Source organism: Sminthopsis crassicaudata, chromosome 1 (genome assembly GCF_048593235.1).
Source record: "Sminthopsis crassicaudata isolate SCR6 chromosome 1, ASM4859323v1, whole genome shotgun sequence".
NCBI classification, from domain to species: domain Eukaryota; kingdom Metazoa; phylum Chordata; class Mammalia; order Dasyuromorphia; family Dasyuridae; genus Sminthopsis; species Sminthopsis crassicaudata.
Genome location: NC_133617.1, coordinates 472,340,711 through 472,356,229, shown reverse-complemented (window position 1 = coordinate 472,356,229; position 15,519 = coordinate 472,340,711). Strand labels below are relative to the sequence as shown.

The window sequence follows — 15,519 nt, the reverse complement described above, 5'->3', positions numbered from 1 at the left end:
AAAACTCCATCTTCATTCAGAAAGAGACTATGGAGACTAAATATAAATCAACATATGCTATGTTCACTTTTTTTCTTTGTTTTTTGTTTTTCTTTCGTGATTTTTCCCTTGTGTTCTGATTTTTCTCTCCTAACATGACTCATACGGAAATATGTAAAAACAAACAAACAAACAAACAAAAAAGTATGGGTAATTTAAAAAATTAATTTGCCTCCTGATGGGGGTATGAAACTGTGTTCCCTTTTGAAATTAACACTCTGAAATTCTGCCCCCTTTGATTCCTGACCTTCCCAGGCACCTTGGAGTCTGTGAGAGAGTTTCTCAGGCTGGGCTATTTCTAAGGCAAATCACCTCCATTGACAGCCAGATACCCATTCAAATTCAGGCTGAAAAAGCCTTCAAAGCAATTTCTTTGGGAGATCCTGGTCTGATCAGTTCAAACTGCCTCCAGGCCTCCACCAAGATCTACTCATAAAATAGGTTTCTGCTCTCTCATTTCTTTGCAGAATGTTCAAAATAGTATGTGGTGCCTCTTTGGCATAGTTGCCAGGACTCCTGCCTGATGAAAAGATTTTCTCTTCTCAGTGCCAGCCTCCATTTCCCTAAAGGACTTTGCCACTGAAGAAGTCAGTTTTTTGTTTTGTTTGTTTGTTTGTTTGTTTGTTTGTTTTTAGCAAAGTTGACTTCTCATCCAACAATGAACTTCATTTTTTGCCACTTAAAACTCTTTAGGTTCATGAATTCTTTCACAAAAGATTATCAAAAAGGGATTTCCACAACTTTCTGACTGCCACTAGAACCCCATCACCCTTAATTAAAGTTCCTTTATTGTCATTGGTATTTAGATGAAAATTTAGAGTTCAAACTTACCAAGTAGGGGTATATGTGTATAATCAATTGGGGAATTATACAAATTATTAATAAGTGTATTTATAAATACACTGAGAGTATATAAATAAAATCTGTCTGCTGATAATTCCTGTGGCTTTACCTTTGCTTTAGGAGAACTGATTCTCGGTGGTTTCTACTGTCTGAAGTGTTCCTAACCTTCAGTGAATTTATCTTCCCTTCAGTTTTCTTTGATTCTACAATCCTAAACCAACATACCTTTCTGAGAAAATTGTGACTTCTTGAAGAGTTCATCAGATGTAAGTTGATTATGAACAGGATATAGAAATATTGTAATATCTTGCTATAATGGCTCACTCCTAAAACTGTGACATTGTAAGGATAAGCTAGATGTTCAATTTCTAATCTGGTGGGCTCTTCCCCCACCCCTTCTTTAAGTCCTCAGAATGTATCTGGAGTCCTTGCACACAATAGAGAGACTTAAGTGTTTTTGAATTCAATCCTTGTTCAGACTGGGACTAATTGTGGCTTTAGAAGTATAGCTATGGCAAACTCTTATTTTCATTAGAATTTGTAGGAATAAGGCCATGGCAGAATTGATGAGGTAAATACCTAATGATGAGGTTTATATCTCGTTAAAATTAGGATTAATTGAGGTCTAGTGGCAGCATTGGGGTACAGGGAGTCAAATGGAGCTCCCCTGCAACCCCCTTTGGATTTGGCGCAAGGATACAAAGTTAAATCAGGTCTAGTGGTGGTGAGAGTCCCCTGTAAATGAATTTACAGGCCCAAAAACCTAGATTGATAAAAAGAGGTTTATTGCAGGGTTTGGAAGCAAGGTTAAAGTCTGGTTAGTAAAGGCATTAGACAGAGGAAGAAATATACCACAAGTGGCGGCAGGACAAAGTCTCTGATGCAAAGCATGGTTGCTGGCATCTTTTAATTCTCCGCCAAGGGATGATTTCACCTTGGTTCTTTTATTTGCTTCAAGAAGCCTAGGACAGTGCCAAATTCTTGGCGGGCTTTTCAGATAAGGAAGAAACTGTTTTGGGGAAACCTGAGCAGATAGTGGGGGATTGAGAAAAATCCAAGCCAGCTCAGATCCGGTGGGGGCTGGGTACAAGTACAAAGTGGCTCAGATACTATCTTTCCCCATGGAATACAAAAGGGTGGTTTTGACCAGATCTTGTAAATCAAAGATCAGTCCTAAAAGAAGTTGGAGATCAGACAAGGAATCTAAAAAGGGGCTATCACCCCCATCAGAATGATCATTTATTTTATTTTATTTTTCAGCATCTTTTAAACAATTATTTTTATTTTTCCCAGTTACATGTAAAAATATTTTTGTTAAACATGCAATGCTCATTTTTAAAAACATATTTCCATATGAATCATGTTGGAAGAGAAAAATCAGAACAAAAAGGGAAAACCACGAAAGAAAAAAAGGTGAAAATAGTATGTGTGGATCTACAGTCAGTCTCTATAGTTCTCTCTCTGGATGCAGATGGCACTTCTGGTCCAAAGTTACCAAGTTCATCATAGTCAATTATTGCATAATCTTCCTGTTGATGTATACAATGGTTTCCCTAGCTCTTCTTGCTTCATTCAGGATCAGTTCATGTAAATTTTTCCAGGCCTTTCTAAAATCAGTCTTTTTTATAGAACAATAATATTCCATTATTTTCATATAGCACAACTTATTCAACTCATTGATGGCAGTTGATGGCATATACTTATTTTTTAATTCCTTGGCACCACAAAAAGAGCTGCACATTTTTTTTTGCACATGTGGGTACTTTTTCCTCTTTTATGATTTCTTTGGGATCTAGACCCAATAGTGGCACTGCTGGATCAGAGGATATGCACAGTTTTATAATCCTTTGAGCATAGTTCCAAATGGCTCTCCAGAATGCCTGGATCAGTTTACAATTCCACCAACAATGCATTAGTATCCTAGTTTTCCCAGTCCCATCCAACGTTATAACATTACAGCACACCCAACAAAATTATAGCACTTACCTCTCATGGTTATTGTGAGGATAAAATGAGACATTTGTAAAACACTTAGCACAGTACTAAGTACATTATCTTTTTTTTTGTCATTTTAGCCAATCTGAGAGGTGTGAAGTGGCACTTCAGAGTTGTCTTAAACTGCATTTTTCTAATCAATAGTGATTTAGAGCATTTTTTCATATAACTAGAAATGGCTTTAATTTCTTCATCTGAAAATTATTCATATCCTTTAGCCATTTATCAGTTGGGGAATGACTTGTAGAATATTTTAAGTCTAGATCTGAATCTAGTTACCAAAAAAAGGCAGGTTTGAATTAATAGCTTTAATAGCTAGCAAGGAGGGATATTTTTACCATTTTTCCATTTCAATAGATTTTATAAGGGCCCTCAACAGTCATGTTTTCCAATTCTCTCATCTTTTTTTGAGGAAACACAAGCTTCTGAGAAGAGAATGACTTGCCCAAGATTATATACATAGCAAATAGTAGAGTGGGGATTCAAATCCAGATTCTTTAGTTCTAAATCCAACATTCATTTGAGTTTTAACCATTTCCCCTTCAAAATCAGTTTCCACGCTTCCCATTTTCCCAAATGAAGCCCTAGGTCAATATTAGCTTTTTCCTGACCAGAGGCAAGAAAAATGGTAAAATATAATAATATTTATTATTATTTACTGGTTACTGAGAAAAATATAGGACTTGCATAAGATTGTTACTTGAACACTTTACAAGGGAGTTAAAACACATAATAAATTCTGGCAATATTTCACTCTGAGGGTACATAAGTAAAGAGCAGTTCTGATAAGTTAAAGTTAAGACTTTGAACTTGGGACAAATAGAAGAAACACTTCATAAGTAAGGGCAAAAGAGTTTTGTTTTCTCCATTCATAGTAGTATACTTTGCATATAAAAAATAAGTGATAACTTTTGAAACAGTTTCTTTGTTTTCCTGAAGTTCTTTGAGATAAAATTTCCATGAGGAATTTATGGGTTTTTTTTTTAGGGGGGGATGTTGAAGATTATGTGCAAAGTTGCTCCTTAAATAATTTACTCGATGTCTAAAGAAGTATAATAGGCTTCTATCTTGTCATAGCCATTCACAACATTCATTATCATTTATAAAATTCTTCCAATGGGATTTTTTTCTTTTTCTTCTGCCTGAGAGTTCAGTGAGTCTCAGAGAAACAAATTCATAGCTTCATAGAATCATTTCCAGAAAGAAATTTAGGTAAATGGTTTCTTTTAGTCTCTGTAATTAGTGTCAAGGAAAAAAAATTGTCTTTTGTAAATTTTGGCAATGAACCATATGCTAAAGTGAATTATTCTGTTTTTCTAGGCAATTAAAAAATTTAAAACTTAATGACTTTAATTGTAGTTGAGGCAGCTAGATGATGCACTGGATAGAGCAGTAGGCCTAAAGTCAAGAAGACTAGAGTTCAAATCCTACCTCAGACACTTATTAGTTAGGTGACCTTGGTTAGGTCCCTTAACCTTTGCTTATAGCACTTATCTTCCATAGTTATTATGAGGATAAAATGAGACATTTGTAAAAACACTTAGCACAGTACTAAGGTTGTAGGTGCTATCTAAAAATTTATTCCCTTCCCTTTGTCCCTTCTATATGTTTATTATTTTTACTTTCTTCTGGCAGAAGATAGGAAGGTAGTTAGCCAAGAGATTGGATAGGAAGGCAGATGGAACACCAGAAAACTTGTAATGAAAGTAGGAGAGTTCTTCACTGGCTGAGGATAAATTGGAAGTGAGTGTTAAGCAGCAACAAGTTTGGGCTATACTGCCCAAATTCTAATTCACAAAGTGTTAGGATTACCAGGTGAGAACTCAGGTTGTCTGGACAGTGACAAGGTGAGAATTCAGGTTGTCTGGACAATTACAAGGTGAGAACTCAGGTTGACTTGACAGTTCTCTGGCTCAGACCTTTGGTTTGGGCCTTTAAAGGGAGTTTACACCTTAGGAATTCTAGAAGGAGCAAGCTCATTGGTTGAAGTGGTTCTTCCCAGAAGCCCTGGCATTATCCCACGCCCATTCTCTGGGAGGATAAAAAGAGGCAACATTGAGCCTGGAGAGCAGTCTGGACTGGGGAAGGACAAGAGCTGAAGGAGATTCAGAGCCAGGATTCAGGAAGAAGAAGAGGCTGGCTGGAGGCCCCAGAAACCTCCCAAGAAACCTGCTCATAGAGGAAAAGATTATACAGAAAAGAAGCCTCCTCCCAGAGAAGGATTACAACTGAGAGGCGATCAGAACATTACAATTGGCGTCCACAACGTGTAACAAGGACTTTTGCTTATCCTGACAAGGACTTATTCTGAGCCCTTCAGAGGAGCTAGACTGGACCATAGCAACAAGGGCAAGAGACTACACTACTAAAGCCCAAATGAGAAAAACTCTTAGGAGATAGAAAATACAAGCCAAAACTAGGTCTGGGGAATCATAAATCAATTTAGATTCAATTAACTAGCAAGGGTAAAATACCTACTTATATACATTTCTAATGTATTATTTTTGAATTTGTTTTATACTTTTGCTTGTAAATAAGCTTTTAGACCTGATGGTGCAGATTTGATAAGGGATTCACCAACTGTTGGAGAGGGAAAGTCCAATTCAATCCAATAAACTTGTATTAAACACCATAAGCACTGTGGTAAGTGCTGGAGATACAGTTAGTAAAAATAGATAGCCTTTGTCCACAAGAAGCTTACAATCTAAGTGCCACTTCACACCTCTCAGATTGGCTAAGATGACAAAAAAGATAATGTACTTAGTGCAGTGCTAAGTGTTTTACAAACATAAAAGAAGGTAAAATAGGGGAATGCGATATTACATAGTACCTAGGTAGGGGTATTTTTGTTCTGTGGAGTTAAAACCAAACAGAGCAGTAGATATAGGGTGAGAATGAACTAAGTCTAGTTTCTGCCCTCTAAGAAGGAAGGCATTGGGAAGAGTTTAGTCTTCCTCTCTCCAATCTGAGAGGAGAGCAGGTTCAGAAAGATAGGATCAACCAAGGCTTAAATTAGCAGGTTGGTGGTGAGTTTAGAAAACGAGTTTATCCTGGGAGGAGCATTTTATTTCTTGTAGTTTAAACCAAATAGGGCAAGTAGATCCAGAGTGGAGAATAGGTAATAATGGATAGAAAAGCAGTCAGAAATTTAAAAGGGGAACCAGTAATCCTAGGTTCAAATGGCTCTATGACGTGAGAGGGGAAGCCAAAACAGAAAATTGTGGGTGCTTTGAGAATTTTAGAAATCAGAAAAGGGGACACCAGGACTACAGTCAAGGTCCTCAATTTCTCCCAAGGATAAAAATTAGGGAGGCAGAAGCAGTTCAGCCAAATTAGATGTCTTGGAATCATATAATTTCAGAGTTGGAGGTTGTCTCATCTGACTCCATTTAATGCATTAGGAAACTGTGACACAAAACAGATTGATTTGCTGAAAGCCACTACTTAATGAAGGAAGAAAGAGACCAGATTAGAATTCAGGTTTCCTAACAGCTCTATATTGTTTTCATTACTTAATAATTACATCCCTTTAATGTTTGCTAAGTGTTTTCTTTAAAAAAAAAAAAAAAAGAAAGAAAGAAAAGAAAGAAAGAAAGAAAGAAAGAAAGAAAGAAAGAAAGAAAGAAAGAAAGAAAGAAAGAAAGAAAGAAAGAAAGAAAGAAAGAAAGAAAGAAAGAAAGAAAGAAAGAAAGAAAGAAAGAAAGAAAGAAAAAAAGAAAGAGAAAGAAAAAAAGCTCTAAGAGATAGGGAATATAAGTGCTGTTTTCCTCATTTTTGAGATGAGGAAACTGGTTTATTAGAAAGGTTAAGTGAAAGTTAGCCTACAGTCACACAATTGATTTTTCAAAAGCAAACTCTTACAGAAATTTCCTAAAGAAAATCCCACCCCTTTGATAGGGAAAACAGAATGGGCATCCTCTGGGACTCAACCAGGGCACCATTTCCCTCTTCTCTCATTCTCCATCTTTCCAAGATCTTCCCTTTAAGTTTCCCTTTTCTCTAGTAGTTTGCTTACTTTTCTCTGAGATTCAGTGAAGCCAAAGCCTTCTAGGATTCATCTAAGCACCTCTTAGATGCCTTGAATTCTGCTTCAAGGACTGGAAGAGAACTACTATGTCTATATTGCAAAAGACGAGGAGGAGGAGGAGGAGGAGGAGGAGGAGGAGGAGGAGGAGGAGGGAGAGAGAAGACATATAACTACAAAAATATTTATAGCAGCTTTTTTTCTGGGGGCAAGGAATTGGAAATTGAAGGAATATCCATCAATTGGGGAATGGCATTACAAATTGTGCTATGTGATTGTGACAGAATACTGTTGTGTCTTGCCAGGCTTATTAAAAAGATTGAGTCCTGCTTTCTAGAGCCCCCAAGTTGGGGTGACAAAACATACTGTTGCTTTCTAGAGCCCTCACACCAGGGTGATTACAATATATTGTTTTAGTGGAGAAGTGATGAGACAGGACTCCCAAGGATGGTGGAAAAATGGAGTCCATTTATTCCAAGGACTTTCCCTTTTTTATACCCTCATACCCTTCTATAACAAAAGCAACACTGAGCATGGCCCAGTGTATACTGCACCTGCAGGACTGATGAGATCTAGATAAGGGGTACCTAAATGAAATTAGAGTTAATTGAGGTCTAGTGGCAGGTTCCGGGTACAGGGAGTCAAATGGAGCTCCCCTACAACCCCTTTGGATTCAGTGCAAGGATACAGAATTAAATGAGTTCTAGTGGTGGTGCAGAATCCCCTGTAAAGGAATTTACAGGCCTGGAAGCCTAGATTGATTAAAAAAAAAAAAAAAAAAAAGTTTATTGGAAGCAAGGCTAAAGTCTGGTTAATAAAAGGTGTTAGATAAAGAGAGAAATATACCAGAAGGTCCAGTGGACAGAGAGTCTGTGGTGCAAAGCATGGTGCCAACATGTTTCGACCCTCTGTGAAGAGATGATTCGAGCTTGGCTCTTTTATTTGGTTAAAGGGGCCTATGGGTGAAGTCCCAGGTTGGTTCCTTGCTGGGTTTCAATGAGGGTTAGAATTTGCTAGGTGGGAGTTGGGAAACCGGAGCAGATCATTAGAATGGGGGGCTGGGACAGCCTAAGTTAGCTCAGATCCGATGGGGGTTGAGAAAGCCTGGATATCTCCCATTGGAATTCAGAAGGGTGCTTTTGACCAGGACTTGTGAATCAAAGGTCAGTCATGGGGGTTGGGAATTGGTAAGGAATCTTAAAGGGGCCACAGCCTGCATCATTCTCCCCTCAAGCAGTTAAAACTTAAATTCATTTAAGAAAAAAAAAAACTTGGGGCAGAGTTTCTTATTGAGGCAGGGTTGAAGATTTTCTCCAAGGATCTTCAGAGTAGCGGGGTCCCCTCTTCAGGACCACATAAAAAACTTACTATTGTATGTAAATTGCCACCTGGTATCACTCTTCCACCTGATATCACTCTGCTTCAATCACAACACAGGTTGTCACCATCCTCTGATTTCTCAGGATGGCTGAGAGCCCTTAGAGCCAAACCAGACATTGTCAGCAGGTTTCCTTTGAGCTGAAGGGTCTTATATGTTACCCAGAGTTCCCCCACTGTCTGTGACCCTCTACAGAATACTAGTGTGCTTTAAGAAATGATGAAGAGGATATTCTCATAAAAACCTAAAAAGACTTCCATGAACTGATGAAAAGTGAAATGTGCTGTGTACAAAGTAACAGTAATACTGTAAGACAGTCAGCTTTGAATGACATAACTATTTTCAGCAATACCGATTCAAGACAATTCTCAAGGACTTATGATGAAAAATGTTATCCATACTCAGAGAAAGAACTGATAGTGTCCGAATGCAGATTGAAACACTTTTTTTTAAACTTTATTTTTCTTGAGGGGTTTTTTTTGGAGGTCTTGTTTACTTTCGCAACATGACTATTATGGAAATATTTTGCATGACTACACATGCATAACCTATATTGAATAACTTGAATTCTTAGTGTGATTACAGGAGTGAAGAGGGAGGAAGGAAGACAATCTGGAACTCAAAGTTTTAAAAATTAATGCTAAAAATTGTTTTATATGTAACTGGGAAAAATAAAATACTAAATTTAAGATGAAGTAAGAAAGGGGAAAAAAGGCCTGGGGGATATAGAAAATGGAAAATCAGGACTTTTGTAATTCCTACTTGCTCCCAGAAACTGTAGGGATGACATGTTTTTTTTTTGTTTGTTTGTTTTTTTCCCAAGGGTTTTGCTTTTCATCTCTTAGAGACTTGGCAGATTATTAATCAGTCAATCAGGATTTATTTATCATTCAAAGCACTTAGTACCAGACACTGGCCTAACTGTTAGGAGTACAAATACAAGCAGAAAATTGTTGGTGGAGTTGTGGACTAATCTAACTATTCTGGAAAGTAATTTAGAGCTATGCCCAAAGGGTTGTAAAACTGTGAATACCCTTTGATCCAGTAATACCACTATTGGGTCTGTATCCTAAAGAGATCATAAAAGAGGAGAAAGGATCTACAAATAAAAAATATTTGTAACAGCTCTTTTTGTGTGTGGCAAGGAATTAGAAATTGAGGGGATTTCCATCAACTGGAGAATGGTTGAATAAGTTGTGGCATATGAATGTAATGGAATATTATTATTGTGCAAAAAAATTTCTAACTTCAGATTAATTATTTTAACCAACAGAAGAGGTGGTATGAATCGGTTATAGATACTATGTACATGATATGGTAAAGATAATGAATTATCTACTTTGGCTTAATTTTTTTTCTTTTTTGCTAGCCTTATATATGGCTAATCCTAATGCCTTATTTTTTTTTAAAATTTTTTTTTATTTTATATATATATATATATTTTATAATATTATCCCTTGTATTCATTTTTCCAAATTACCCCCCCTCCCTCTATTCCCTCCCCCCGACGACAGGCAATACCATACATTTTACATGTGTTACAATATAGTCTAGGTACAATACATGTGTGTGAATATCATTTTCTTGTTGCACAATAAACATTAGAATCCGAAGGTACATGCAACCTGGGTAGACAGATATTAGTGCTAACAATTTACATTCCCCTCCCAGTGTTTCTTCTCTGGGTGTAGCTACCTCTATCCATCATTGATCAACTGGAAGTGAGTTGGATCTTCTTTATGTTGAAGATTTCCACTTCCATCAGAATACATCCTCATACAGTATTGTTGTTGAAGTGTACAGTGATCTTCTGGTTCTGCTCATTTCACTCAGCATCAGTTGATTTAAGTCTCTCCAGGCCTCTCTATATTCCTCCTGCTGGTCATTTCTTACCGAGCAATAATATTCCATAACCTTCATATACCACAATTTACCCAACCATTCTCCAACTGATGGACATCCATTCATCTTCCAGTTTCTAGCTACAACAAAAAGAGCTGCCACAAACATTTTGGCACATATATGTTTCTTTCCGCTCTTTAGTATTTCTTTGGGATATAATCCCAGTAGTAGCGCTGCTGGGTCAAAGGGTATGCACAGTTTGATAACTTTTTGGGCATAATTCCAGATTGCTCTCCAGAATGGCTGGATTCTTTCACAACTCCACCAGCAATGTATTAGTGTCCCAATTTCCCCACATCCCCTCCAACATTTGTCATTATTTGTTCCTGTCATCTTAGCCAATCTGACAGGTGTGTAGTGGTATCTCAGAGTGGTCTTAATTTGCATTTCTCTGATCAGTAGTGATTTGGAACACTCTTTCATGTGAGTGGATATAGTTTCAATTTCTTCCTCTGAGAATTGTCTGTTCATATCCTTTGACCATTTATCAATTGGAGAATGGTTCGGTTTCTTATAAATTAGGGTCAGTTCTCTATATATTTTGGAAATGAGACCTTTGTCAGAACCTTTGTTTTTAAAAATATTTTCCCAATTTGTTACTTCCCTTCTAATCTTGTTTGCATTAGTATTATTTGTACAGAAACTTTTTAGTTTGATGTAATCAAAATCTTCTATTTTGTGATCAATAATGATCTCTAGTTCTCCTCTGGTCATAAATTCCTTCCTCCTCCACAAGTCTGAGAGGTAGATTATCCTCTGTTCCTCTAATTTATTTATTATCTCCCTCTTTATGCCTAAATCATGGACCCATTTTGATCTTATCTTGGTATATGGTGTTAAGTGTGGATCCATATCTAATTTCTGCCATACTAATTTCCAGTTTTCCCAACAGTTTTTTCCGAATAATGAATTTTTATACCTAATGTTGGAATCTTTGGGTTTGTCAAAGATTAGATTGCTATAGATGTACCCTTTTTTGTCCTTCGTATCTAATCTGTTCCACTGATCTACCGGTCTATTTCTTAGCCAATACCAAATGGTTTTGGTGACTGCTGCTATATAATATAGCTTTAGATCAGGTACACTTAGACCACCTTCCTCTGAGTTTTTTTTCCTAATGCCTTATTTTAATTAGAATTTACATTAAAGGGATTTTTTAAACCACACTTAAAGATGTAGTAGCTAAAAGCAAAGGATACAGATTGCCCTCTACTGATGTATCATTCATTCATTCATAAAACATAAAATCTTGGGTTGCCTTTGTTTCCTGGTTTTTCTATAATCCCATAAAGCATTTGTTATTATAACAAGGATAGGGCCAAAAGTATCTTCCCTTTCCACCATAATGAAGAAAATTGACTTCTGGAAAAGGATTACTGGGCTTTAGTATTCTTTCAGGAAAAAAATTCATAAATGCAATCTCAAACCCTTAGTGATGATTATCTCTGGGATAGTAACCACGTCTACATGAAAGAAAACATGACAACAAAGTTAAGGCATAGAATTGATTTTATCTTCTACCTACAGTAGTCATTGACTTAAATATCCAAATCTCAGATATCCCCTATTCAATATTTAAAGAGAGCATTTCTTTCAAAACACGTATATCCTGGGTTTGATTAGGCTGAAGGAAGTTTTCCTGCCAAACCACTTTTTTTAAGCCATCACAGAATTTGTCAAATGTTTTAATTTAAATTTTAAGGTGATATCCCTATTTGGATGGATGTATTTGAAGTGTATATCTTGTCAAAAAATAGAAATTTAGGGGATGCCCATTAATTGGTATATTTTTGTGATGAAATAGTATTGTTCTCTGGGAAATGATGAGCAGAATGCTCTCAGGGGGAAAAAAAAACTGGAAAGTCCTCCATGGACAAAGTGAAATATACTACATACAAACTAATAGCAATGTTCTGGCATGACCAGCTGTAAATGACTTTGTTCTTCTCAGTAGTACAGTCATCCACAACTACTCTTAAATATTTATGATGAAAAATCCTATCATTACCCAGAGAAGGAACTTTTTGTGTCTGAATACAGATTGAAGCATTTTCTTTCTCTCTCTCTCTCTCTCCTCTCTCTCTCTCTCTCTCTCTCTCTCTCTCTCTCTCTCTCTCACTCACACACATACACACACACACACACACACACACACACACACACTTGAGGGTTTTTATTTTCATTAGAGTGGGAGATCTGTGTTTTCTCTCTTTCTCTCTTTCTTTTTCTTTTCTTTTCTTTTCTTTCTTTCTTTCTTTCTTTCTTTTTTTTTTTTTTTTTTGAGGCTGGGGTTAAGTGACTTGCCCAGGGTCACACAGCTAGGAAATATTAAGTGTCTGAGACCAGATTTGAACCTGGGTCCTCCTGAATTCAGGGCTGGTGCTCTATCCACTGTGCCACCTAGCTGCCCCCTGATCTGTGTTTTCTTTCACAGTTTGACTTTTATGGAAATGTTTTACATAACTTCACATGTAGTTTCTTAATTGTGGATGGGGATAAGAGAGAGAACCTAGAACTCAAAAATCTTAAAAATACATGTAAAAAATTATTTTGAATGTTAACTGGGGGAAAATATTAAATAAATCAATCTTAAATAAATAAGTCTAGATAAGATATACAAATAGCCAGAAAAAAATATTCTTTCAAGTCTTAAAAAAAAAAGAAAGAAAGAAAGAAAGAAAGAAAGAAAGAAAGAAATTTGGCAGTATTTATAACTAGTCCTGGAATGAAGCTCTTCCATTCAGGATATCTCCTGTTGGCTCCCCTGGAATACCTGTAGTCCAGTTCTGAGATACCCTTTCTACCTTTAGTCACCTACATACCACTTCCTCAGTCTCAGAATATTAGTTTTGCTAGTTATTTTGTAATAAATGTGAAGGTGCCAGGAGAAGGAGGAAAGATCTTAGAATCCAACAAAAAAGATCACAGACCAAATTCCTAACAATTTAGTGATGTTTTCTTTGAGACAGGTTCAGGAAGAGGGTCCCCTACTATTTTGTGCCTAATTAGGGAGTAATTATTGTAGATGAATGGGGGGAAAGTTATCTGTCACCTAAAAGCAAATATATCACTGATGTCATTTTCATTTTCATTGAACTTTTAGGTGAGGCAAATTGATTTTTTCCTATTTTTAAGGCTTGTATTTTCAGTAATTTGTTTTTCATATGTTTTCATTTTTTTTAGCCTTACAAAGATTTCATCCTTTGCCATCCCATCAACTCCCATTTTTGCTTGCCTCATAAAATCTAGTGGACTGTGAAGAAGTTCCAAGGCTGAAGCTTGATTTCATGTATTTCAAGTTTGCTTTTATCCCCCAGAGATTTTAAACTGTGCTATCTTGCACATCAGCACAACATAACATGTATATGAAGTCTTCAACCTTGCAGAAATCTTAGCTTTGTATATAGTTAATGAACTTGAGAGACAAAAATCACTTTAAAATTTAGTTTTTTCTTTTCACAACTGATATTAACTTAGAACACATCCTCTGGAGAAATATAATATCAAATTGATATTATACCTTGAATATGAAAAGCCTAAAATTCTGAAGGAAAGTAAACTTTTCCTCTTCCCTATTATTTCCTTAGATTGAAAATGTAGGATACATGTTGGGAGCATTTGTGAACCAAAACAGAATGAGTCTGAATATCTAATACAAAGATTCATTTGTCTTACTATATTATTAACTCACAAAGAGGAACATAAATCAATGGAATGGCCCTTACAGACTATCTAATTTGCTAGATGTAGAAAGAACTGAGAAAACAATATGCAACTCAGAAAAATCAATTATTGACTTTACCCTGAAAAGTAAAATACTCACATTGTTTTCTTTGGTTTAAATATAAACTCTTAACTAGCTGGGGGGTGGGGAAGTAGACTTATAAACTTTAGCCAAGGATCAACATATGAACACTTACATATTCATGGGACTATTTCTTTCAAAATACCTCCTTTGAGGTGTATTGAGAATTTTCTGGCCTAGTGGTGAGAGAATTCCTGCCGAGTAATTTTTTCTCTACAAGTTAAGATTTTACAGAATTGCCTAGACTAGATGATCAAGAAATAAAATGACTTCCACAGATTTACAGAGTTTATAGAAAGGAGGAATTTGAACACAGGTCCTGTTTTTAAGGCTAAGCTCTCTCTCCCATGCCATATTCTCTCTCATTGATGTCATACAGAGAGTAGGTGAAACAGGAATTCACATCATATATTCACAAAAAATATACACACATCCCACCCCCTTCCCATTGCCCCTTAATAAACTATGACAGAAAGATACTTTCTTCACTCCTCTGTAATATCCTAAGAGTGCTGTTACCCACATAAGCTATTCGAGCACTCTAATGAGGTTCAGACTGCTTGCTGCAAAGGGAAGCTGTCTATGGAAAGTGAAATGGAATGTAAAATTAGAATCAAAATAGTGCAAATTCAATTGGGAAACGTTGGCAAGCTACACAAAGCTCAGATGAATATTAAAAAGTAGAAAGAGGAAGCCTAAAAGATGGGAAGATTTTTTTTGTACCACTCAAACACAGCAGTGGGCACTTTTCAGGTTGCCTGTATGATTTGACTTTGTAAAAACCTTTTCATTCTGCACTTAATCATTTGAGAAAGTCATTCAGAAAAGTCAAAATAATATTATAGCAACTCAATCCCACAGCTGTTCTACATGTGTAATACTCTTGGAAGTCAATGAAAATGAAGTGCAGTGTTATGAGTTGTGAAGGGATTTCTTTTCAAAATTTAATATCCTATCAAGGGATGAAGGAGGGGTAAGTTGTGATGTTGACCTCAAAGGTAGGGGGACAGAATTGGGGTTGGGGATAAATCCTCCTTTTTGGAATCTCTTATGTTTAATAATTCAAATACATCAATGCAGAACTCTAAATAGACCAGTAGAGGGCCTTTGAAACCCAATATTAAAAGGACTGCTTCCCTAAAAACTCAAGCACATGCACAGCACAACACAAGTCTTGGCTAGATGTGCATTTTCATTTTTCTTTGTCAAATCTGTAGTTGTAGCATACCTGGTCAGAAACATGTCTCCAGAGGCAAACCTCCCTAGTTCTCTAGTTATCTCTTACAAAGATAACCAAATGAATAAATACATAAATAAAAGATGAATGAATTTGCAGCAAAGAAGAGCTGATAGATTCAGAGTATCTTTAATTCCTTCAAGATACTGTCCAGGAATTGCTTCTTCTAACTTTGTTGAAAGGCTGTTTAATGGAGAAGGCTGAGACAAACTCTTTGCATTTGATTTATTCATTTAATATTTTTCCCCAGTTACATTCAAAACAAAAAAAAAGTTTGTTTTTAAAATTTTTGAGTT

At 36.3% G+C, this 15,519-nt stretch overlaps 1 protein-coding gene across 2 annotated transcripts in view; it reads left to right on the top strand.

Annotated features, from left to right (window-relative positions):
* Positions 1 to 15,519, top strand: part of USP42 (ubiquitin specific peptidase 42) — a 114,383-nt gene that overhangs the window by 39,647 nt on the left and 59,217 nt on the right. For both annotated transcript variants that reach the window (XM_074281052.1, XM_074281049.1), the window contains exon 2: positions 1,003 to 1,148. The gene's annotated coding sequence lies outside the window, so the exon portion shown is untranslated. The remainder of the gene's footprint in view (positions 1 to 1,002; positions 1,149 to 15,519) is intronic.